The sequence below is a fragment of the Chlorocebus sabaeus genome, chromosome 8, assembly GCF_047675955.1.
Source record: "Chlorocebus sabaeus isolate Y175 chromosome 8, mChlSab1.0.hap1, whole genome shotgun sequence".
Lineage (NCBI taxonomy): Eukaryota > Metazoa > Chordata > Mammalia > Primates > Cercopithecidae > Chlorocebus > Chlorocebus sabaeus.
This window is the reverse complement of record NC_132911.1, coordinates 125,543,335-125,569,433: the sequence shown is the minus strand read 5'-3', so window position 1 is coordinate 125,569,433 and position 26,099 is coordinate 125,543,335.

Here is a 26,099-nt window from a genome sequence, read left to right as displayed (position 1 = left end):
CTCAGACCCCCTTCAAAATGCATCGAAGTCCAGCCAATCAGAGCCCTCCATCATCATTTCCATGTGAGGAATGGCTAGTTAAAAGCACCCCAGTCTTCTGTCTTACATACAGAGTTCTCTTGTCTGCCAATATGAATGGTTGCTATCATTACATCAGCCTCCAGTGACTTCAATACATGAATGGCTAGCTTACGGTCCAAGAGTGGATGGGCTTTTCTGTCTTTTTTCAGAGGCATCTGCCAACCAACGGGAACAGGCAGACAAAGCTATCTTTAAGTATTCTGCCCCATGCAATGAATAGGCAATGCCTAAAGAACAGCTCAAGATGAGGCTGTGAGAACATGAAGGATACCCATAGGCATCTCAAAACCTCCTTCCAGCAAGAGAGTTCTTCTCACATATAGCAATGAAAGTAAACTGAACTGAAAGCAGAGCTATGTCTACTTGACACAGGGAGCCTCCTTGAAAGGGAGGCTTAATAAAATGGCATGGTGAAAACAATTCAAGAAGCTATAGGGATACAAGGGTGCCTGTTATTTGTGAATGGCCCTGTTTACTCAAAATGTGGAGAGAATTCCCTAATATCCAGGAGGGAATTAACTTGGGAGACATAATATAAGAGCTCTACTTTTGCCTCAGGCACTCTTGTTTCTTTTATTTCATTTTAAACATTATTCCACTATCAAAAATAATATCAGCTTATGGCAAATAACTAGACAAATAAAAGCATTAAGAAACAGAAACTTACCTATAATCCTAGTGAACACAGGGAATACCTGTTATCATTTTTGGCACATTTCTTTCCAGTTTTGTTCCCATTCTTTTGTGTTTATGCATATGACATCAGGCTAAAAATATGAAAATATCCTTATTTTATACCTACTTTTTTATCCTGCTTTGTTGAACTTTATATTGTTAGCCTCTTGTTCCATTGTTGTGGCAAGCTTTTTATAGGTATCATTTTAATAATAAACAGTAATACTCATAATTTATAGAATTGTATAGATCTTCTGTAATTTTCTTAATTGTATCCTCAATAAGGAGTATTTTTGTCTATAAACATTATAGACAGGTGTGGTGGCTCATGCCTGTAATCCCAGCACTTTGGAAGGCTGAGGCAGGCAGATCACAAGGTCAGGAGATTGAGACCATCCTGGCCAACATGGTGAAACCCCGTCTCTACGAAAAATACAAAAATTAGCTGGGCCTGGTGGTGGGCGCCTGTAATCCTGGCTACTCAGGAGGCTGAGCCAGGAGAATGGCGTGAACCCGGGAGACCGAGCTTGCAGCGAGCCAAGATCATGCCACTGCGCTCCAGCCTGGTGACAGAGGAAGACTCTGTCTCAAAAAAAAAATTACAAATCACATAAAATACGGAAATAAACATATTTCCCTAACTCCAACATAGACATTTTTGTGTCCCCCAACATTTTGATACTCCCTTCTAAGAGGACTATCTGCCTTGCGGTCACCCCCATTTGAGATTCACTGCCATAATCATCCATCGGCTGAGGGTGGTGGGGAGTACTTAATTACAGTTGACCCTTGAACAACATAGGGGTTAGAGGCATCGACACACTCACGTACAACTTTCGATTCTCCAAAAACTCAACTAAAACAGTCTGCTTTTGACTAGAAGCCCAATCAATAACTGAAACGGTCAGTGAACATGTTCTATGCATTATATACTGTATTCTTACAATGAAGTAAGCTACAGAAATAATGTTATTTTAAAAAATCTTAAGGAATAAGAACATATACTATTAATTAAATAAAGTAGATCATCATAAAGGTCTTTACCCTAGTCAACTTCATGTTAAGCAGGCAGAGGAAGGGTTTGTCTTGCTGTCTCAGAGGTGGCAGAGGCTGAGAAAAATCTGCGTATAAGTGGATCCACACAGTTCAAACCAATGTTGTTTAAGGGTCAACTATATATACTTCAGGTGTGTTTCATTAGGAGAATATATGGAACCAACAGATCTATACAAAAAGAGGAGCATTAACTCTTGAGCAATGGTGACATAGTCAAAATAAGCTTATAGCCTTTGGAAAAAAAAAAGTTTATTGAGATGTATCTATTAACAGCTTTCAAAATTGAAATCAGATTTTCTTCCTTTGGATTCAAAGACTGAACACATCAAAATACTTCAAAATATTTAAAACATTTCACACTAAACAAAGTAAAGACATCAGTTATCTACTGCTTCCACTAATTGCTGTTACGTGTTTTATTTGGAGTTTTTGTTTGTTTTGGGTTTTTTTTTTTTTTTGGAGACAATTTCGCTCTTGTTGCCCAGGCTAGAGTGCAATGGCACGATCTTGTTTCACTGTAACCTCCACCTCCTGACTTAGTCTCCCAAGTAGCTGGGATTATAGGTACCTGCCACCACGCCCGGCTAATTTTTTGTATTTTTAGTATAGACAGGGTTTCATCATGTTGGTCAGGTCTTGAACTCCTGACCTCAGGTGATCCACCCACCTCGGCCTCCCAAAGTGTTGGAATTACAGGCATGAGCCACGGTGCCTGGCCTTATTTGGGGTTTTTATACATTACACTTCAGAGGCAGTAAAGGTATTTTCAGGTAAAGAAAGAACTAAGGATAATTCCACCAATTCCCCTTATTCCAGCAAGCTCTCCACTGAATTCAACATCACGGTAATCAGCAAGGGGCCAAATAGTCCTTTACATTTTTTCTGTTTTCCATTTGGATAAGAAATGTGCCTTATGAAAAGTACACTTAAATGATGTAGACAGAGAAGCAAAATGCTTGGCTAATCCCAGTGCACATGACCCATTGCCTGAAAATGGGAAAAGTGACCACAGGAATTTAATTTGAAATACTTCCTACCACCACTAAGCCAGAGCAGGGAAAGCCAACAGAATGAGGAAGTTCTGGTCAGACACACATTGACTCATTTGATATATTACTTCCTCATATAATTTTCTTGTCCAGTCAGAGACTGTATTGGTTCTCCTAGAAAGATACATAAAAGGAGGAGCCAAAACTCATGACTTCACACAGTTCATCAATGCTCAAGCATGGCCTTAGAATGCCCAAATTGACCAGAGAGAAGAGGAGCCCAGGTTTACGGTATTTATTAGCCACAGAGGAGGTGAAAAGAAAAGTTGTTTGTAGACACTCTTACTCAAATGACCACATTTTTCTGATTATGAGATTTGACACTTGTTATCTCCGTCAGAGAGGAGGGTAGGTCCCTTGAATTCACACTGAAACTACGAAAGCAGCCACATCTGGAGGACTTGGGCCCCACCCCAGGTTCATATTTACAATCCTCTGGCAGTCCAGCCCTTCTCTGGAGCCCAAATAGAAGCTGTCAGGGCAAAACCCACAGAGGACTGGTGACGACAGACTGGGTGCACTCAGGACTCGCCCAGATATGTGCCACTGATCAGTTCAATGCAATTGGAGCCCTGATGCCAAGCAATCTGGAAATGAAAATACAAATCGTTTTCAGCCTTCAATTTATCAGAAAATGATTTACCTCCAAAGATGCCCAGTAGTTGGCTTCTGGCTAGAAGAAAGAACACAGATGGAAAAAAAAAAAAAAAAAAAAAGATGCTGAGGGCTATTTTGTTCTCAAGTCTAGGGAGCTTCCAAATATTTGAACCGTCCGCTTATGAAGAATTACCTTACACATCACTGAGAACTTGCCAATACTTTAAAGAATTCAACGCATCTAGATCCCAAACTGAACTGAGTGTAATGTTCTTCCTCTCCCTCCTCCTCTTCCTTCACCTTCTTCTTCCTGGCTTCCTTTGCTTCTAGCAATTTAGAAAATAAACTTCAACACAATGGCTTTTCTAATTGTCTAAAATGATAAGCAAATATCACGACTTATGGGCAGGCAAAGTATGAAGACTATCATCAAATACCACTGCAAACCAATGACACTGGCACTTTGAAATGCATCCATGCTAGTTATGATGCTGCAGGATAGTGAGAAACCTAGTAAACTATTTGCATAAATTTCTATAATTAATGTAAAGCAAGTGAACCAAAGTTTTTATTTTTATTTCTTTTAATGTGTTACATCTTCAAGATCCATAATAATTGTCTTTTTATACACTATCATTTAGCTTGATAATGACACAGAATAAAGGATAAAAGACATAGACTATAAGCAAGTTATAGGAATTGTAGGATAAAATACACAGAATATAAGAAAGTTACAGGAATTGTGATTTTTTAATCACCACTACTTACTGAAATTGAATGCATTCTACATGCCACACATTGTGCTAGAGGCTTTCCAACTTCTCCCTGTGTCTGTGAATGTGTGTGTGTGTGGGGGGGGGGCAAATTCATGTTGAAACCTTGTTTAGTGTCTCTTCAGACACAGTATTCACATTATTAGAAAGATTTTAGGATACCTAGACAGCATGTGGCCTTGGCTGTGTGCATATTGAACACTGAATATAATAATGATTACTTAGTAACCTTATGATGAAGTAATTAGCACTTCACTGGGATGCAAATTTTAATGACATGTCCTGTGAAGCAGCTGTGAGTCCGGAGAAAGGTGGATGTGTAACTATGAGTCACTTTGCTAGAAAGTGAGTTTAACTTAGCCAGAGTCCTTCACTTCTGCCTGTCTTTGTCCATTTCCATTTCCAATGCCACAGAATTCCTGAAGTTAGGAAAATATAATTTTCTATGTCAAAACATGACCCTGACAGTTAGGAAGCAAAAAATCAAACGATTTATATAAACATGAAGAGTAAGTGAAGGTCTAGCGAGTGAAGTTTCATAGTAAGAAAAATAGAGGTTTTACATAAGTTACCGAGATTGATGTCAAAGTGGTAATAATGGGGATCTCTAACAAGAGTAAGTCTGTTACCAGGAAGGGGTCTGATCCAGACCCCAAGAGAAGGTTCTTGGATCTCATGCAAGAAAGAATTCAGGGCAAGTCTATAAAGTGAAAGCAAGTTTATTAGGAAAGTAAAGGAAGAAAAAATGGCAACTCCAAGCCCGGGCGTGGTGGCTCACACCTGTAAGCCTAGCATTTCGGGAGGCCGAGGAAGGCGGATCACTTGAGGTCAGGAGTTCAAGACCACCATGGCCTACATGGTGAAACCCTGTCTCTACTAAAAATATAAAAGTTAGCCGGGCATTGTGGTGTGAGTCTCTAGTCCCAGCTACTCAGGAGACTGAGGCAGGAGAATTGCTTGAACCTGGAAGACGGAGGTTGCAGTAAGCCAAGATTGAGCCATTGCACTCCAGCCTGGGCAACAGAGTGAGACTCTATCTAAAAAAAAAAAAAAGAAAGAAAAAGAAAAAAGAAAAGTGGCTACTCCAGAGATAGAGCAGCTTGGAGGACTGCTGGTTTCCAATTTTTATGGTTATTTATTGATGATATGCTAAACAAGGGGTGGATTATTCATGTCTCCCCCTTTTGGACCATATAGGGTAACTTCCTGACATTGCCGTGGCAGTTTAAACTGTCATGGCACTAGTGGGAGTGGAGGAGTGAGGATGACCAGAGGTCACTCTCGTGGCCATCGTGGTCTTTGGTGGTTTTTGGCTGGCTTCTTTACTGCAAACTGTTTTATCAGCAAGGTTTTTATGACCTGTATCTTGTGCTGACCCCCTGTCTCATCCCGTGACTTAGAATGCCTTAACCATCTGGGAATGCAGCCCAGAGGACTCAGCCTCATTTTACCCAGCTCCTATTCAAGATGGAGTTGCTCTGGTTCAAATGGCTCTGACAATCTACCATTCATTCTTTCCAAAAACAAGAAAATTCATTTCTTTTTTTTTTTTTTTTTTGTTGAGACGGAGTCTCGCTCTGTCGCCCAGGCTGGAGTGCAGTGGCCGGATCTCGGCTCACTGCAAGCTCTGCCTCCCGGGTTCACGCCATTCTCCTGCCTCAGCCTCCCGAGTAGCTGGGACTACAGACGCTCGCCACCTCGCCCGGCTATTTTTTTGTATTTTTTTACTAGAGACGGGGTTTCACCAGGTTAGCCAGGATGGTCTTGATCTCCTGACCTCGTGATCCGCCCGTCTCGGCCTCCCAAAGTGCTGGGATTACAGGCTTGAGCCACCGCGCCCGGCCGAAAATTCATTTCTAAAATTGTTTTAGTAAATGATTTGGCCAATGCAAAATTTTCTCACCCGGTGAATACATTTTAGCAAAAGCTAAAAAGCTAACTAATTTGGTTTTCATTGCCATTTTTAATGGAAATGAGACTTAGGGGTAGATTTAATATTTTAAAATAAATGGTTACATATGTAATTATTATGTATAAAACCATATATAATAAGGTAATCACATTTTATATATAGATATATAATCATGAAGAGTATAAACAGCCCTTGCAAATTTCTTGCTAATATTTGTTTCAAGTATTTAGAGATTTTCAAAGTCATGACATTTCTACCTCATGATTATTACAGCTTTGAACAATGTTGCTACTCTCTAAAATGTTTTCTGATGTAAGGAGAGTATCTACCAGTACGATCAGAATAAATTTAAGTAGATTAATTAAGACTCTTTTTATCAGGCCAGGTGCTGTAACTCACGCCTGTAATCCTAGCACTTTGGGAGGCTGAGGTAGGCGTATCACCCGAGGTCTGGAGTTCGAGATCAGCCTGACCAACATGGAGAAACCCTGTCTCTACTAAAAATACAAAATTAGTGGGGCATGGTGGCACGTGCCTGTAATCCCAGCTACTCAGGAGGTTGAGGCAGGAGAATTGCTTGAACCTGGGACGCAGAGTTGCAGTGAGCCAAGATCACACTACTGCACTCCAGCCTGAGCAACAAGAGCAAAACTCCATCTCAAAAAAAAAAAAAAAAGACTTTTCTCTCCATTTATATGCTTATCCATTCACCAAACATAAAACACTCACCTATGTCAGTTACTGAATTTACATAGTCCTTGTTTGTTTTTTTACAAAAATCAGAGTTAAGAACAATTCAAGTTATTTTGATAAAAATTTGTCTGCTACCCACAATGTACCAAGTACTTTGCTAGGTGCCTGAAATATAGTTATAAATTTTTTCTATGTTCCTTTATAGGCAATATTCTTAAAAACCATCCAATTGTAATGGTTGGTGTTGACTCACTAAAGAGAAGACAGGCCAAAGTATTTCTTTTGTGAATCACTCTTAACCATCTGTGGTGGAGACGCCTGTTCCACCAAACCTCATCTTCATTGGCAAGCACACAAATGGGTATTCTCTCTCACCACTGTGGACAGTGGCAACCGTAAGTAGAGATTTGGAATGTCTAGGAGGGCCATCATCAAACAGCTCATGCGTGATGGCTCTGAGGTCATCCAACTGTGTTGTGGAGATAAGGCTATATTTGTACATTTCTCCTAAAACATATCTTACAGATTTCATTACAAATGCTATATTCTTAATTTGAGGAGATTTACTGCTATTTTCTACTTTTTATAACAATACAAGGTAGCAAAAAGGAAACAAAAATTGTGCATTTGAGCTATCCAAGTAAAAAACGCCACACATAGTAGAGTATATCTTTATTCCCCTTGTGTGTTACCTTCTCCTTAAGAAGATTATGCATCCCTTTCTCATCCTATGAGACTTGTGTGGCCTCCTTGTGAGGGGAGCATACTTCCCAATCTACTGAAGCAGATTCGGGAATGTGACTTTTTTTCATCACTGAATGAATTGCATGCGGAAGTGGCTTGTGTGCCATGGGAGCAGAAACATTAAGAACTGTAACTTGTTCACTTAACCCAGACTGAAACTGCTCCTACAGCCCGATCCCAAAATGAGTAAGAGGGTGCAAAGCCACAGATGGAAGCATAGTGGCAGCTGACTCTGCTGACCTATACTGACATGGAATGTGAAAGGGACCTGAAACTTAATTGCTATAATCTACCAAAATTTGGAGATTGTTTGTTCCTGTAGCATTACAAAGTGAAAGCTAAGTGATAAATCACATAAGCAGAAGTTTACATGTCACTAGTAAAACTTAACTTCATTAGTTTGTAGTTATCGTCATTTCTACTTTATTTTATTTTATTTCACTTTTAGTTAATCTCTTGGTCATCGCTTTGCCATTAACCATTAGGGAAGCCTAGTTTCTTCCTTTTGAGGACTTACTCTCAACCCCATTCTCATTCTTCTAATTACTCAAAAACCCTGGGCAATATAATCTGCTTTGTGCAAGAAAGACCAGTCCTCTAGGCAGAGAGGGGGAAAAAAACCCAAAAAAACAAAACAAAAAAACACCACACTAAAAAACTCCAAGTTCACCAGCATCCATGCTTTCTTCATGGCCATGTGATGCAGCTGTTGAAGATTAGGTCCTGCTCAGACTAATAGAAACTTGTCCACTGACGTGAAGTATAATTTATTACCCTGCATCTCTGTTATGGGCACATTACTTATTTTACATCCACGTGCTCAGGTGTCTTCCCCAAATGCAATCACATGTTGTGCTGGAAGTAACTTTTCTTTTCCAGCCTTTTCCCTCGTGCTGAGTTTAGGCTACAAGGCCACACACCACTTGCTTCACAGGAAGTTCCCTCTGTGTCATGGTGACCTTTTTAACCAGGAGACTCCCATCCACCATGGGAAGTTTCTCTAACACTGAATCACAGAGACAGTTTCAGAGTAGCCCTGTGACCCATGAACAAATGGTCCTTTTAGAGACACTCTGAAGCCATTTGTATCTACAGTCATTCATTTATAAAACCAAAAACCCCACCCATGAGCCTGTTCTTAGGATAACAGCGACACCGTCAAGATGAATGAGTGTGTCTCTGCATATACAGTGATGTATATGGATGATCTCCTCAATTAAAAAAAAAAAAAGGATCGTCTCACATTACTATAGATAATTCGTGGGCTGTCATCACTGCTATATCACTGTGGCAGCTCTAGTGTTCAGCAGAATGTTTAGTACCTTTCAGGTACTCCATAAATACCAGTTGAATAAATGGGAGAAATATTAATTACAACAATTAAGAAGATCAAATTACAACAATTAATAAGATCTAAAGGACTAGAATTTTCCCACTCTACATTTCACACTACCTTTCCCAATATGTAGTATTTTCCCTGGTTTTCCACTTCTTCAACTAACGCTTGAAACCAAATACCTGAGGTCTTTGGGAAGGCATTTCAGAGACTGTGAAACTAAGTTTGGTACTTAACGTATTCATAAGGGCTCTTCCAACAAGCTTTAAAAAAATGGTGCAAATACGACTCCGTCTCAAAAAAAAAAAGATGCAAATACAAGGTAAAGATAAAAATATATACAAATAGTTCTTATCTAGTTGTGTGAGATAATTATGACACCAAGAATGTCGCTTACGTCTTTATCCTATAATTTAAAAATTTGATTTCTTCCTATACTAAAAGAATGAAAAATACATCATCTAGATTTTCTTACATGATAAAGCATGTGAGATGTCTTACCATTTAATAACACTTGTTTCTGACTACATCATTAAACTTAGTAGATAACAGTCAATTTCCTGAGTTTGTCTGCTTTGTAAGCAACCCTATAAGAAAGGATGTATTTCAGGCAGCATTTTTGTTTCTTTGCTCTGAATGAAATACTATATGGTATTGCATACATGATAAAAAAAACTTCTTCAAGTTTAAATCGTTATGATTGCTTTGTTTTATACCCCGAGCATTATATTTATGCTTGCCATCTTGAATGACAAGAATATGTAACCAAAATTCCTGGAAGAAATACAAGGAACAATCATGAGGTAAAATATATACATTATCACATGTGTAAAATCCCTATTGTGATTCATGTAGAACATGGTAGGTGTTGATAAACTGTTACATTTTTAAAATCATTTTTTTTTTTTCTGGGGGTTTTGGCATCTAGCTAATAATTTGGATGTGAGAAAATTTAGTACCCAACATCTGCTCTTTTCTAGCTAATTGTGCAAATTTGGCCAAAGACATCAATGCTCCAGGCCTTGATTTTCATATTTGTGAAATAAAGATAATAATATCTAACTCGGGGGGTTTCTGAATCAGTGATAATGTATGTATATTAAACACAACACTTTGACTGCAAGAAACAGAAAGCTTCAGACAAAAAAAGGAAACAAAACGTATTCCAGGTAACCAAAAAACAATTTTAAAAAACCATCAATGATTTTATAGACGTGGATTCAAACCATTATATTATCATTCCATCTTCTGTACCTTTCTCTTTTTACATGGAGCCATGTTATTTCAAGATAACCATTCTCATAAAGTTAAAACCAAGATTACAGACAGCTCAGAGCTAATATTCTCATAAATTTCATAAATACAGAGGAAAGTTCAAATAACTCCAACTGTAGAATTCTGGAGAAGAAACTTAACTGGTCCTGCTAATGCAGAATTTTCTTCTTGGTCACTTTGCAAGACGGGAGCCTCCGGCCAGTAACACCCCACATGCGCCTCCCTCAGCCATGCTACCTGCTGCAGGAAATGGCCCGCCCACTTGGCCCGCCCAGGCCAGGTGGAGTCTGGCTTGCACTCCGGTTCGGAGCCAGAAAGAATTCAGGGCGAGTCCCTAGAGTAAAGTGAAAGCAACTTCCCCAACTTCCATGAGGATCAGCTGCTAACAGCTCACAGATGGCCCCTGTCTCTGGAAAATATGTCCCCCAGCTGCCAGCTACTTTACCTGGAGAGTTATGCGCATGCCCTGGGGGCAGCAGTCCAAAGTCAATGACTGATGAATGTGGTATATAAAGGGTTACTCTCTTGCCTTAGGCAGGCCAACAGAACTAAGTGATTAGTGATTCAAAGACCTTCCCTTAGGGACTCGGACCAGGCTAGACTCTGTCTGAGACCACAGTTGTTGTTTTTTTTTTTTTTTTTTTTTTTGAGACGGAGTTTCACTCTTGTTTCCCAGGCTGGAGTGCAGTGGCACCATCTCGGCTCAGTGCAACCTCCGCCTCCCAGGTTCAAGCAATTCTCCTGCCTCAGCCTCCCTAGTAGCTGGGATTATAGGCGTGTGCCACCACGCCCGGCTAATTTTGTAATTTTAGTAGAGACTGGGTGTCTCCGTGTTGGTCAGACTGGTCTCGAACTCCCAACCTTAGGTGATCCGCCCACCTCGACCTCCCAAAGTGCAGGGATTACAGACGTGAGCCACCACGCCCCGCCGTGAGACCACTGTCTTTCTCAGCATCTTCGCTTTCTCTATCCTGCTTCTCTCCCTTCCTTATGGGCTTTTCTGTTAATATATCACTTTCACAGGAATTCAGGTCTCACACTCAGCCTCTAGGGAGCCTAAGACCATGTTACAACAATATGTGATCAAAGTAACTTGCAGAATACTTTGAAAATATCAACTTAATCCCTCTGAGAAGCAGTACACCTCAGAAATGCAGACTCTTAAGAAAGAAGATCCACAGAATTGATAATAAGGAAAGGGATAAGGTGATAAGAAGAAGGAAAATACTACCACAAGCTTTAGACACAGCCAGCCCTGAAGCATGAGATCAAAGATTAACAATTGCTGTTGGAAGGTATGTTGCTTGGCTGGTTTGATTGATCAGTTGCTTGAGAGGTGCCCATCATTTATCTCTCTTTCGTATTTGGGGGCAATAATTCATTGTGTGGGATGAGATTCTCTATCCCAAAATGCCTGTGCAAAAGGTGGGCAGTTCTTTCTCTGTCTAATCCAGAGACCAGGGCTAGATAATATAATGAGTCCTTGATCAAGCAGCCCTCTAATTCAGGACTTTGAAGTTAAAGTCAGTTACTGAAAGAGGTCATCCATGACAGTTACTGCAGGATTCTTGCAGTGAGAGACAATGATAGTGCCTAGAGATTCCAGTAGGGTCTGGGAGCGATGGTGTAGTGTCAATGAGAATCTTTAAAGCATTGCTCCTACTGCCTGACTTGTATGTTCTTCTGGTTTCTGTCATCTCATTAAGCAGACTCCTCCATTTTCGCATCAATTATATGAGCTCCCTATTTTTCACAGTTAAGTCTCTTTTCAAAATAGTAGTTGCTCTCTCTTGTCTGAAGCGAAAAAAACTTATTTATACAATACCTATACAGATTTCCACAATGTCAACTTTTTACAAAGTTGACATACTATACATTTACAAATATGAAGCAAAAACAGAATCATATAGATTAAGATAATTGATTATCAACAATGGACTGGATGACTCTGGTAACTTTTATTCTATCTACTTTTTGCTGTCATGGTCGAAGTCCTCACCTGTTTGAACACCTGTAATACACTATATACAAGGAGAAATGTACAATCAACAAGACCCTATGTTCATGCATCACTGAGTTTTATAAATTTCAAATAACTTAACAAGTAAGTAAATATGTGTTCACAATTTTTGGTCTTATCAATGCAAATATAGGGCAAATGATGAAGAGTAACATAGAGAACCTTACTCAGCCCAGGGAATGCTATTTCAGGGCAATCTCTCTGAGTTCCATGTCAGCCGTGGCTTGATGCATAGATAAAATTTATCCAAGTAGAGGAAACAAGAGGCCGAAGGTTCCAAAGTGGAAGCGAGATTGGTGTTATCCCAGTAAATTAATTGGTGAGAGGCCAATGTGGCTTTCCCAGAGCAAGAAGGGGGTCAATGGCTCATGATGAGCTATGGGGCTAAGCAAGGGTTTTAAAGGGTCTTATATATTTCCCTTATGTTTGTGAGAGACACTTCTCTATAAAACTCCCGTAAAGAACCACATAAGTAGGCTACTTTGAGTTAGGACTGTGGTCTCTGATAGAGTTGAATATAAATTTGAGTGGACAGACTGTCTTGACACCCAAATCATTAGGGATGTGGAGACAAAGTAGACTCTGGGCAGGTGTTAGTACTGAATCATCAGGAAAGGGTGGAGAGACAAGAGAGAGTTTAGTCAGAGGGCAGATTCAAGAAACAGGGACTCCTCCCATTTAGACCAGCAGGCGGGAAGGAGGTCATGTGGAGGGGCTTGATTTCACATGATGCACTGGACAAGGAAATGAGATCTGCTGGCCAAGAGTCAAAAGAGAGAGACAAGGCAAGGCAGGAATCGAGCCAGGAACTTAGGCAATGAAAATGTGAAATCCCAGGAGGACAATGCCTTGCTGTAGAGAGCTACCTACTCAAGAGGTCTGCTACATAGGTACACTGGACAGCCTCAGCCCACAACGATTCACGTCAGCCTAAAAAGGGTTAATCTTGTCAGCGAGTAAAGTTTCCTGGTGGGCAGCTGAGTTTCTCCAGTCCCTAAATTCATTATTATAGTGTTCTTCCTCCCCTCTTAAGTCTTATCTTTGCCTGCCTTATCTGATTATCTGAGCTAGGGTTTTCACAGCAGAAAATTTGACACATACAAACACCACACACGTGTGCACGCACACACAACTGAAAAGCTAAGACACTGAGAATTGCCAACATATCTCAGGCTACTAACCGCTCTGCTAGGAGCTTATAGAAAATAGAAACAAAATATTGACGAAGCCTGAATTTTAAGAAAAAATTAACATGTCTTGGTTTTCTGCTTAATAGTACTGTACATATCCCTGCTAATGTGCCATGTTGGGAAATTTGAAGCCGTCATTATCTTTGTATTGAAGAGATAGAGTTGTACAAAAAACAACAAATGTTAACAAATAAACTGAACAGTCTAGAAAAAATTAATAAATGAGTGTATTTGGGGAGAAATAAGAAAATAAGCTTATCAGTGATTAAAATTGCAAGACCATAAGAGAAAGTAAAAACATAATTTGTGAGAACTGAATTAAGAAAAACAATGATATTAATTGTAAATGGAATGTCAGAGAAAATATGTTGGCAGTGTGAACTAATTAAATTGTAGAATCTAATCTCCCAAGGGAAGGGGTGGACACTTCATCTGGCATATTAGAGACAAAATTCTCACTGGCAGGAGTGAGGGTAAAAATGACCTAATAGGTCTTTTCCAACTCTGATTTCTATCATGTTGGCTAGGGAAACCTAGCCAGGAGTTACACAATTAAGCATCTTTGTGGAAAAAAATAAACACAGAACCATCAGATAATGCAGATGCACCCCCACCCCTGAAAACAACATAAAAGCAACGATCACACCACCAAAAAAGCCACAGGATCCAAACCAGAATGGCCCAGAAGAAACAATTCTTGACATGGACCATGGATAAATAGATGCATTCATTCCTCTAATTTTCTTAATCCTCAAATCTGAATGGACTAGGGTGGTGGGCTTTCAGGGGTGCTGGAAGGCAGGGGCTTTGCATAATCTTCCCCTGAAGGTTTGCTCTGTTTGGAAGAGGTTATCCTTTGAAGATGACTGGATAGGTTCCAGCAAGTTTTTTCCGACTCTCACAATCTTTTGCCCACTTTCCTTCACCCGTTCCTCTTGGCTCTACCCATCTCTGGGAAAAATGGGAAAACTATAAAACCTTAGATCTTTTCTCGAAGAATTGTGAGTAGAGCATTATATCCTAATAGCCTGTTGCCAAATCCAAACCCTATTCAAAGAAAATCCACTTTGAAAACGGAGTCTGTGGAGATGTGGACATTCCTGGGAAAATACATTTTCTCTTCTTACTTTTTGTTTTCTCTTTTTATTGGAGGGCTTAAAAGTTTTTTGGTTGCATTATTTGATTTAGGGCTTTCGTTATTCTGGTTTTTAGAAATTACCACCAATGGAGACAGAACAGAGTAGAATATACAAAAATGTCTGTCACTGTTTTGACTGGAAAAAAGACTCTTACTCAGGCAAACTAGGGAAATGAGAAGAATAGCTTGGCAGTTTGTAGTTCGAGAACAAGCAACACTGAGTACCAACCCCAGTTCTGAGTCTTTTATTTCTCTCACTCTTGCCTTTATAAATGCCTATTTTGGGATTTTATCTCTGAATCATTGAAGTTAGGCAATCAAAAAAAAAAAAAAAAAAAAACTGGCATGGATAGGTTTGACTTTGTGTTTTCTCAAGAGAATTTAACAGCTGCAACCTTTTGGATAAATAACGTTCATTTTCTAGCCACAAAAGAACTTTTTTAAAGCCCGTGGAGTCCAGGATAATTACATTTTGAAGCCTGCCTCTACTTGGCTTGCTTCTGTTAGCCTTTCTAGCTCTGCTCAGCTCCTTAGTGGACTTCAAAGAGGGACAAACCTAGATGCAAAACTGCTTAAGGACAGTCACAACCTCGAGGGCAGGTTTTGTGCAGGTATTGATAAACCAAGGGAAAGTCCAGCACAACAAAAGTCTGGCTTTTCTTGTTCTTTCTTATAGTTCTTCTGAGGAGGGAGGTATTTTTCACATTTTCTACAACTAGTATTACTTAATTTACTCATTTTCACTCAACAAATATTTTTCAGCAGCTATTAGATACCAGGTGGTCTCTACCCTGGAAATATAACATTGAAACAAAACAAAACAAAATGACATTTTTTTTTTAAAGCAATAAAAATAAACTTAACAAGCCCAGTGTGGTGGCTCACGCCTGTAATCCCAGTACTTTGGGAGGCCAAGGTGGGCGGATCACCTGAGGTCAGGAGTTTGAGGCCAGCTTCAACATGAAGAAACTCCGTCTCTACTAAAAATGCAAAATTAGCCAGGCATGGTGGTGCATGCCTGTAACCCCAGCTACTCGGGAGGCTGAGGCAGGAGAATTGCTTGAACCTGGGAAGCAGAGGTTGCGGTGAGCTGAGATCGTGCTATTGCACTCCAGCCTGGGCAACAAGAGTGAAACTCTGTCTCCAAAAAATAAAATAAATAAATAAAATAAACTTAATAATGGCATATACAAATATGAAAACAAGTTTATCAAGAAATTAAGAAGAAAGGAGGATAGAGATAAAAGAAGGAAAAAAAGGAGAATTGTTTCTGGAAGTCATTTTGTTTTTATTTGCAAAAGACCCAAAAATTGAAAGTTAAGGTGCTGATTTTATTTCCCTTAGAAAACTGAGTATCTTCCCTGTTTACTGGCTAATTTACATTTTAAAAAATCTTTTTTTTTTCTGGAAAAATCTCTTGGCAGTGATAACTTTTGTTTTTATAAATGAGCTTCTCCAATTGTGTCATATATATGTGTCAATGCATATATTTTCTTTTTTAAAAAATATGAATTACATGACACTTCTCAAAAAAGTCATGAAAACTGAAAAGTAATACAGACAGAAAGAAGAAACATACATTTCTCAAGACATATAAAGCTCAAAATCCATTCTGTTCATATTAAATGTGATTTCTCTCAAGTGGGACACAACCTACTATATTTAAGAATAATCAACAAATCACGATTTTGATGTTTAATCTGATAGAATAAGAGTATAACTCGTGATTGACTTATTACAATTTTAACCACTTATTTCATATTGTTCAACAAGTTACTCTGCCAATATTAAGCTACATTTCTGATTCGGTTGAAGTCACTGCTTCCTTTTTGCACAAAGTCAACTAAATAAAATGCAAGGAAAAAGATTACTTGAGTTGAGGAAAAACGTGAAAAAAGAGACCATAATTATCTTTTATCTAACAACCACACAACATAAAAATAAAAATCTAGATTTTGTTCTTTGTTGGACAAGACGGGGTTTAGTGACTCTGCAGAAATCACAGTGCAATTTATGTTTTCATCCCCCTCCTACATTTTTAACACACTCCTGGTCACTGAGGCTCTGTTTGTGGCAGTATCTAATCTGAAAGCTATCTCTGAAGCAAAGCTCTTTCAGAAGCATTCTGATTTGCCATCTCTCTGTTGCTTTGTCAGTCCTTCAGATCTTGTTGCTGTCTTGATAGAGGCTGGGTCTCCATTTTCCAAGGGGAGTTTTCAGTGAACCATAATCTATCTTTCCATTGGCTGAGTCTGTAAACCTTGGTGGGCTGGGTGGGTCCAGGAAAAAAAAAAAAAAAACAGGATGTTTTCTTTTTCCACTGTTTAAACCTCCTGTGAGTAATTCCCCACAGCTGTACATAAACACCCCCTTTCTGAGTGAGGGGAAAGAGGTCTCAGAACAGAACAGCTCTCTCTTGTTTATCAAATTAAAACAAATCATGGCAACAGCTTCTTAACTTTAACCAAAAGGGAGTCTCCTAGTCCTGATGTGTTTGTAGGGGCCTTAATTGTACTCCGGGGTTTCAGGCTAGAATTGAATTATCCAGATTTCTCCTTTAAAGAGGAAAAGGGATAAGCAGAAGAAACAAGTTTTAAATTGCTGTGTGTAAACAAACTGGGATTCTTTTGCAGCTATTATGAGATTGTCCAACAATTAAGTAGTTATAATTATATCCCCAAACAATGTTTGACTGGGCTGGTTGCCTAATCAGTGAAGCTGTGCTTGCACGGCAGACTAAGCATATTATTGTTAAAATAAATGTTATTGAAAAAACAGCGCTAGGGAATACATGTCTGCCTACAGAGAAGTTGTGGTTATTTCCAAAGATGCCAAGAAATTCAGTGCCCATCATGCAGTGGTTGTAAAATGACATCTGTAGGACCAAACATCATTTATCAAAATCATTGTTAGCCATTTTCAAACATCATCACAGAGAATATTCTAGTTTTTGGACCCATTTCTTCTTCCAACCCAATCTGGCAGAGATGCTGAAACAAAGGTTAAGTGATTTTACAAGGTCAGGCATTAGTAGTATACTGGGAAGTCACAGATTTCTTTCTCTGCATAACCCCATCATTGTCCTTGTAATTACAGTAATTGATTTAAATTGTTTGACTTCATGCATAGATTGTGAAATCCTTGAGACTGTTTTATCTCTTAATATCCACAGCCTAGCCCACTGCCTAGAGAGTGTGTGTGTGTGCGCGCGCACGCGCGCGTTTGGGACAGAACACATAGATAGAGGTGAAGGTAAGTATAATAGTAAGTAATCATTGGTATCATTTGTAATCATGTTTATGAAGTAGAAATTAATGACTGAGTCAAACTCAGCACATAATTGGATGAGTGCTGATACTAACCTTGCATACCTAAAGCTATGTAAATGTTGGAAGATTCTACCGCAAATGTTTCTAGTCTCTAGAAGATTACCTTTGCAAATGAGAGGAAGAAGAAAAGAATTTAAATCTTACAATTAGAAAAAGTTTTTCAACAATTTTACCTGACCTAATTTAAGAACTTTATTTTTCTACTTTATTGTTCTTCAGAGCTACCTGATTTTAAGAATTACCTGCAGTGGTTCTTAAAAACACAGTTTTTCTGGCCTCTGCCAGGCCTAAGGAATCAGAACAGAATCTCTGGGCACAGGAGCACACTGATGAAAGTAAGTTTGAAAATCACCTTTCTAAAATACTATTTGGCTAACTAAGGATATCAGGCAGGTCTTTATTATCTAGGGTAAATATAACTTTTTCCATAGAATCAACTGGATAACTCTAATCCACCAAATTTTTAATGTGTACCTCTCTTTTAACTTATGACATTTTCTCATTACGTTTTAACAGCATCATAAGCTTCAAATGGGGGAAAAAAACCTGAGACTTAACACTTTTTTCTGCATTTAACCAACATTTACTGGGTACCAGCTAAGATTTGACATCATGATGGAAAGGACTAACAGTGAATACGACATGGTTTCTATATGATTACAATTTGACAGATAATACTTATCTACAGTGCTACTACTTTTTTTCTTCTTCTTGGTTTTTTTTTTGTTGTTTTGTTTTGTTTTGAGATGAAGTCTCCCTCTGTCGCCCAGGGTGGAGTGCAGTGGCACTATCTCAGCCCACTGCAACCTCTGCCTCCTGAGTTCAAGCAATTCTCCTACCTCAGCCTCCCCAAGTAGCTGGGATTACAGGTACCTGCCACCACGCTCGGCTCATTTTTGCATGTTTACTAGAGACAGGGTTTCACCATGTTGGCCTTGAACTCCTGACCTCAAATGATTCGCCCACCTCAACCTCCCAAAGCACTGGGATTACAGGTGTGAGCCTCCGCGCCCAGCTATTTTTCTACAGGGTCTAGTATAGTGTGTCTCATAAAATAACTGCTCAAAACCCACTTGTTGAACAAGTGAATGAATGAAACAAAAATAAATAAATTCAGAATTGAATGTATAATATCCCAACATTAAAACCCAATGAGATTCCCATTCTGGCATTGTTTCCTGGAAGTAAAATGATACTGAAAAATAATAATCATAGTGGCAACTGAAAGTGCCTTCTCGTTTACAGTTGACAAAAAGTTTTCACTTGCATCATCTCATCTTTTCTTCGTGTCGACCCACTGAGAAAGTGCAGGTATTATAACAGCTTCATATTATAGATGAGCAAATTATCCCTCAACAAGCTTAATTAAACTAGTTGGAGTCAGCTCTTACAACTGAATTAGAATTCTTGCTGATGTAAGATTGATGCTGAAATGCAAGATTCAATAGTTATATAGTAAACCCAAGAGCTGGGTTTAGAAGATAAAACTCAGGAGACAGAATTTACCGCTTACTAAATGGGTTACCACTTCAAGCCACTTAACCATTTTGACCCCATTTGCTTTTATAAACGAGGGTTGATAACTTCCACATCATAGAATTGTTGTAAACATTAAAAGAGCTGTTAGAATGCTTTTTTACATTCTATATGAGAATTTTGGTTAAGCTCCAAACCAAGAAGGATGCCTTCACTTTTGAATACATATTTCTGCCTAATGAATTCACTCTCTGTAAATTATGAGGCAAGGGAGGCTGGTGATTTAACCACAAATGGTGGGGTTGTATTGGCTGTATATCCTCCCACATCACTTATCAGCTGTGTGACTTGGTAGTTATTCAATCTGACTGTGCCTCAATGCCCTCATCTATTAAATGGACATTAAAAATACCATCTATGGTATAGAATACTTGAAAGGAATGACTGGTACTTAAATATGTAAAGACAGCATCTGATACATAGTCAGCATTGAACAGATGGCTGATTTTTTTCTGGTTTATAGATCAGGAGCTGTGAGCTGGAATTTTTCTTAAGGTTTATCTGAAATTACTATTTGATAAAAAATGTCTTGAGCACCTACTACATGCCAGTCACTGCTCTAGATATGGAGCAAACATTCTTGCACAAAACTATACTTATCTTTTTTATTTTCCTACTTTAGAAATAGAGGGAAAGGGAACTTTCTCCTCTCTGGGGCCTCAGAGGGCACAACTTAGTACCTAGAGGTAGGAAAAGAAGGGAAGCCCTTGTCAGCGCGGAGCGCTGTGATTAACCTCTGGAAACACAGAGATCAGCCAGGCCAGGCCTCAACCCTGACAGTTCACATAGGTTAGAAGTTCACTTTTCCTTAATTGATCCCAGACTCTCATTAAGGACAGTCTTCGTTGGTGGTGGGCTTGCCAGGCAGGCTGCCCTAGGTGTCACATCAGATAACAATGGCTTCATTTTCCCCCTGGGCATGCTCAAGAAACTGTACTCACTCAAGCTGTTCCTATTCTTCCTGGAGAAGTTTTTCTTCATTCATCAAATGACAAATCTAATACATCCACATTTGCTTAATTTGTTTATCTCGGCATAGGGGAGCCAGTAGTTCTGATTAGTTACTGGCCTTCTAAAAGGCAGAAGAGTCTATCTGGAAATTGGTCAGAGTCCAAAGTGTTATTAAAAATGCATGAAATGGCTTAGAAAAGTATCTCTATCTCATGAGGTTATACTGGTCATCAAGGTAGATAATGGACGTTCAGTAACATGTTTGCTAATTAACCTTTTTTTCAGATAATTATAGATTCATATGCAGTTAGAAGAAATAATACAGAAAGATCCTATGTACCCTTTACCTAGTATTTCACAGCGGTAACATCTTGCAAAACTATAGCACAATATTACAGCCAGTGATTTGGTGTTGATAAAATCCAATAATTTTATTCAGGTTGTATCAATTTACCTGTACTCACTGGTCTCTGTGTGTGCATATATATGTGTGCATTTAGTTCAATGCAATTTTATCACATGTGTGGGTTCATGTATCTACCATTACAGTCAAGATACAAGACAATTCCATCACCACCAGAGGATACCTCATATTGACCTTTTGTTTTGCTTTGTTTTGTTTTTTTTGTTTTTGAGATGGAGACGGAGTCTTGCACTGTCGCCCCGGTGGCTGGAGTGCAGTGGCACGATCTCAGCTCACTGTAACTTGCGCCTCCTGGGTTCAAGCGATTCTTCTGCCTCAGCCTCCCAAGTAGCTGGAATTACAGGATGTTGACCTTCTGATAACCACCCCTACCTCCCTTTCCCACTCCCACCTCAACTCCAGCCCTAACCCTGGCAACCCGATCTCTTCTCTATTTCTATAATTTAGTCATTTAAAGAGTGTTACATAAATGTAATCATACAGTAATTCACATTACTTGAAAGCAGAAAGAAGTATCAGTAGATATTATTATTTGTTGTAATTTTACTAACAATAATTATATATTTTTTTTACAACCACCATATTTTTAGACAATTATAATTTTTTGAGTAGTCAGTTTTCTGGGGTGAGGGTTGGTGGGCCCATTATGCTGATTGCTATCTCGATTTTTCCTACTCCATGCAAGAACCAAGCCTCAACTGTGAAGAATACCTAGGGCTATCAAGTCTTCTGACTTTGGAATAGGAGGACTTGGGTCTGAATCCCAGATGCAGTGTCCTCTAGATATGTGATATTAACCTTCATTTTTGAGGCCCAGCATAATCGTTTGTAAGACAGATATACCCTCATGGACCTTACAGTGTTTTTATATGAATGAGACAGCAGTCAGCATAATGCCTGGCACTCGCAGGCCCTCAATAAGTATAAATTATTCAGACTTGGCTGGACGTAGTGGCTCATGCCTGTAATCCCAGCACTTTGGGAGGCCGAGGTGGGCAGATCACGAGATCAGGAGATCGAGACCATCCTGGCTAACACGGTGAAACCCCTTCTCTCCAAAAAATACAAAAAATTAGCCGGGCGTGGTGTCACCCCATCTCTACTAAAAATACAAAAGTTAGCCAGAGATGGCGGCACATGCCTGTAATCCCAGCTACTTGGGAGGTTGAGACAGGAGAATCGCTTGAACCCGGGAGGCGGAGGTTACAGTGAGCCGAAATCGTGCCACTGCACTCCAGCCTGGGCGACAGAGCGAGACTCCATCTTCAGAAAAAAAAAAAAAAAAAAAATTCAGACTTAAGCAAGTCAAAGTGATGGGATTTATCAGAAAACATAATTCATGCCACATTCACGTCTATAGCTTCTTTTTCTCAAAGAGTTCCCTTTAGTTCTCTGAGGAAAATTAAATTTTGACACTCCTCTGTGGTTTCTGTTTTTATCTGTTCCCTTACAGGAATTGTTAAATGCAGTCTACTGAGAGATACAGCATCAAACACAAGGATTTTTTCCTTCATTTCCATGATGGATTACCACTAGAATTATGGCTCATCAGGCATCCCAGTATGTGGTTAGAAAGTTGTCCTTTGAGCGGGCCACAAGCTGATTTTCTCATTTTGTGGTTGTGGTGGTGATTGTGTGCTCTATTCACTTTTGGGGAAAGTGTGTTAATAATCTGTATTTTTCTTATTGTGAATTTTTGAAATCACCTCCTCCTTTTCACTCTTAGTAGCTCACTCTGCCATAATGATCCTCAGCTTCTCCGGAAATAATTATTTATGTTCTGCTAATTGAGGAAGCCATTTTTTCTTTGTGTATATTGTAGTTTCATTTATTTGAGATTTTTATGAAGCCTCATTTCAATCATTAGGAAATGAACTCCAGCTATTATAATGGTTACTTTTATGTGTCAACTTGATTAGGCCCCAAGGTGTCTGGCTATCTGGTCAGACATTATCCTGAGCGTTCCTGTGAGGCTGTTTTTAATATTTAAATTGGTAGACGGATGTGGGTGGGCCGAATGTGGATAGGCCTCATCCAATCATTTGAAAGTCTGAATAGAACAAAAATGCTGACCCGCCCCCAAGTAAGAAAGAATTACTCCTGCCTGCCTTCAAATTGGCACATTAGTTTTTCTGCCTTTCGACTGGAACTGAAACGTGGGCTGTTCTTAAAGCTCCAGTCTGCTAGCCTTTGAACTGGAACTACACCATTGGCTTTCATGGTTATTCAGCATGCCAACTCACCCTGAAGATCTTGGGAACTGTCAGCGACCATCATCCCATGCACCGATTCCTTATAGTAAAGCTGTCTCCACTCGTGGTTCTGTTTCTCTGAAGAATCCTGGCTAATACAGATCTCTCTCTCTCTCTCTCTTTTGAGAAAAAGTCTCACTCTGTCACCCAGGCTGGAGGGCAGTGGTGCAATCTCAGCTCGCTGCAACCTCTGCCTCCTGGGTTCAAGCGATTCTTGTGCCTCAGCCTCCCGAGTAGCTGGAATGACAGGCGTGCACCACCATGCCCAGCTAATTTTTGTATTTTTAGTAGAGACAGGGTTTCACCATGTTGGCCAGACTGGTCTTGAACTCCTGACCTAAAGTGATCCTCCCACCTCAGCCTCCCAAAGTGCTGGTTTTACAGGTATGAGCCACCAGATATTTGATTTCATCTAATTCTCACAATAACTCTCTGAAATGGTTACTCTTGGATCGCTCTCAACTTTGAGGACCCTGGATCTCAGTGCTTTTGTGGTACTTACCCAAGATTACTCTTCTGATAAAAGTACACTATATTTGCTTGGAATTGTCTGATTTCAGGGTCCATACTCGTTGCATAAAGGGAGATAAGTAGGCAGGGGTTATTATAAGCATCTTTAACTCCATAGCACCAAGTCAGGTTGTCAGGTGAACTCTCTGCATTTACACACCATGTCAAGGAAGTGCATACATTTTGAGGATTATCTAAGGTATGAAAAACTTTGCTTCAGGAGCAAAAAGTATAAAATCAACTCTGGCCATTTATTTGCTACCCACTGAATTTCACAACTTCAACACGTTACTCACTTTAGCAAACTAGCCTTAAATTATCAATGGTATGATATTTTTAAATGTTTATGACCTTTTTAAATTACCAAAAAATGTTGTTTACATTTTTTACAGTGTTTAGACTCCCAGACTTGTACTTTATTTTCAACTCCATACTATTTTTATTTGCCTAGAAAACAACCGCTTGTCTTTAAGAACATTTACTCTCCGGAGCTGGGCGCAGTAGTTCACGCCCGTAATCCCAGCACTTCGGGAGACCGAGGTGGATGGATCACCTGAGGTCAGGAGTTCGAGATCAGCCTGACCCATACAGAGAAACTCCATCTCTACTGAAAATACAAAATTAGCTGGGCTTAGTGGCTCATGCCTATAAGCCCAGCTACTTGGGAAGGCTGAGGCAGGAGAATCACTTGAACCTGGGAGGTGGAGGTTACAATGAGCTGAGATCGTGCCATTGCACTCTAGCCTAGGCAACAAGAGCAAAACTCTGTCTCAAAAAAAAAAAAAAAAATTTATATATATATATATATATAAAAACATTTACTGCCCAGATCTAGATGTGTGCCTAGGCCATCTAAGTCTTGGATCAGCTCACTTTAATACATTTTTTAGGCAACTTCTGACAATGACTGCAATTGTCTCTCTCTCCCCAGTTAGACTGTGAACTTCTTGCGAGTGTGAACCCAAAATGTATGAGACAGGTCTCAGTCAATTTAGAAAGTTTATTTTTCCAAGGTTAAGGATGCACCTGTGACACAGCTTCATGAGGTCCTGGTGACATGAGCCCTGACTTTTATACATTTTAGGGAGACATGAGATATCAATCAATATGTGTAAGATGTACCTAGGTTTGGTCCAGTAAGCAGGGACGACTTGAAGTGGGGTTTTCCAGAAGTAGATAAGAGACAAAAGGTTGCATTATTTTGAATCCTTGATCAGCCTTCCGCTGAATACACAGTTTAGTCTGGCTCAGTAAATCTGCATTTTTACATAAGCAATAGACAAAGGGAGCAATCAGATATACATTTGTCTCAGGTAATTCTCAAAGGGATGACTTTGGGTTCTGTCTGTCTTTTGTCCACAAGGAATTTCCTTGTGGGCAAATAGTGAGGGAGGTATGTAACTTCTTACCTTTGTAGCTTAACTTATTTAGGAATAAAATGGGAGGCACATTTGCCTGACATAAACCCAAACTTGACTTTTCCCTTGGCTTAGTGATTTAGGGGTCCCAAGATTAATTTCCCTTTCACAAGAGCAAAGATGGTGGCATTTTATCCACCTTTGTTTACCAGTGCTTGGCATAATGCTGGCATGCAGTGGATGCTTAGTTGAGAGAGTAAAATAATGTTTTTTTTTTATTCTATTGAGGATATATGTTGTAAGTAATATTTCTAGGTTCCAGTGACAGAAAAAAAGGGCACAGTAACTTACAGTTGAGACACATGTAATGTCTGAATGTAGACAACACATAGCAAAATTGATAGACAATGTATAGACACATAGAACATTTTACTGAACTTTACTGCGTAGCAGTCATTTTTAGAAAGGCTATTTGCTGAAGAGCATATATTTGATTAGAAAATTTCACTAAGAATAAATGAGTCAAGTTTGTTTTAAGATTGACTTGAGCAGAATGTGTATGTTTTATGTTAAGTAGCATTCATCAAAACCAATAAAGTTGCCAGATTTACAAACAGCCGACAGATTTTATGTGTTCTATGTCTCCTTTGAAATTGTTTAAGATGTGTTAAGCACTCTTAGCTAGATTTGTTAAATATGCAGGCTATTGTAAATAAATCGTAATGCATCAATTTCTATGGATCTAGAATATGTTAATACTACAACAGGATGAGGAACATGTGAACTTTCTCTGAAATCTATTTGGTTTGAGGTCAAAACGTTTGAAAGAAGAAGACATTGCATTATACTGTAGCTGAGAAGACAAAAGGCAGCAATTTGGGAAAACCAAACTCAAGCAAGTGGTAACTGGGGTGGCTGGGAGACAGTGAAGAAAAGAGATGTTTCTGAAAAATGAGAAGAAAGGAATATTAAGACAGGTTGCCAGGGAAATAAAATATTAAAAGAGGCTTCTTAAAAATAAATAAATATTGAAATTTCAGGTAAAGAGAGAAAAGTGCAATAAATCAGCAATCTAGCTCATTTTGTTGAGAGTGGAGAGAAACCTCTTTTAAGTTCTCATAAACGGTTTCAGGAAGATCAAGCTTTACTTAAATTACAGACCTGTCAAAGATTCAGTGGGGAATAAGAACAAATGTGGCA